Source organism: Arachis stenosperma, chromosome 3, assembly GCF_014773155.1.
Source record: "Arachis stenosperma cultivar V10309 chromosome 3, arast.V10309.gnm1.PFL2, whole genome shotgun sequence".
Lineage (NCBI taxonomy): Eukaryota > Viridiplantae > Streptophyta > Magnoliopsida > Fabales > Fabaceae > Arachis > Arachis stenosperma.
In genome coordinates, this window is record NC_080379.1 from 158487345 (window position 1) to 158488736 (window position 1392).

Consider the following 1392-nt stretch of genomic DNA (forward strand, 5'->3'; position numbering starts at 1 on the left):
GAGAAAAGCTGGAGGCTGTGGAACCCAGTCCAGTCTGCATAATTACTCAATACTACTTTTGGTGGGGTGCTATCCATCATCTCATCTACCTACATGCCATTTTTTTTTAATTTTATTTCCATTTAGAAAATTCTATTTAAAATTTAAATTATCTTGTTTAAAGTGTAAAGTTAAACAAAATTCATATAATTCACTAAATATAGTATAATAGCGGATGAAAATTCAGAAAATAAAGATGAGGCTTTAATTAAAATTTGCTTGCCATATATATGCATATAAAATAAAACAAAAATCATGTTATATATATATATATATATATATATATATATATATATATATATATAATAAAAAATAGTATCTGTACACTGAAATTAACGATTAAAATTAGCCACTAATATGTGTTTGTATATAAATATATATGTAGTTTAATTTATTTTTAATATATATTTAACTATTTATATTTTAACATGTATTTTATACTCATAACTGATTTTAATATATCCATAACATGATTGATATAAAATATATATTAAAATATAAAATATATATTAAAAAAGTTAAATAAATCATATATTTATATTACACGGTTGATTATAACATTTTTGATAAAACAAATATCAACATTTTAACGTTATAATTGATAGATGTAATGGCGCTTTAAGATGGCCCCAGCCCCTAAGTCTATGGCAGTAAAACAAGTTAAATTGCTTTTAAAATTAGAATAATAAGATAAGATGATTTCTGTTGTTGAACATACAATGATTTGACCAAATGGATGGATAAATCCAGAAGCTAAGGAATCCCGCACTTGGAATCTTTTAGAAGTAACCAGTGCGGCATTTGGTTCCATTTATATTAATTGATTCGTTCAAGATCTTCAGTCCATTATAATATCCGTATGTTGCTTTCTGATGCAAGCCTTTATCTTGGGGTTTTTGTATGTTTAAATTAAGGAAAATTCACTGTGATTTGTGACTTTTGAAGCTAAGGCCAACAACCTAAGCTAAGTGAGATCATCGATATGATATTATATATATTCACGCCTGTTTATTTATTTATTTATGTTAACCTTTTCCGGTGTTATTCGGGCATCTAGTCTAGGAATAAGTAGAGTACAAGTTTAGCGTCTTCACATGCACATTAATGTTCCATACGAGGAATATAAATCAAAGTAAGTGCGTGTCATTAAAATTAGAATTTTCTTAATAACTGTTTTAAATTAGTGCGTTTAAAGAAAAATGCGACATAGACATCTCTTAGGAGGTTTATTTTTTTTTTCTTAGAAAAACTATGCGTAAATTTCACTTATGAAAGATATATGAATGCATATCATCATACGTTTTGGGGCGTTTAACTATGATATATGAAAATTAGTTATAACTCAAATGACAT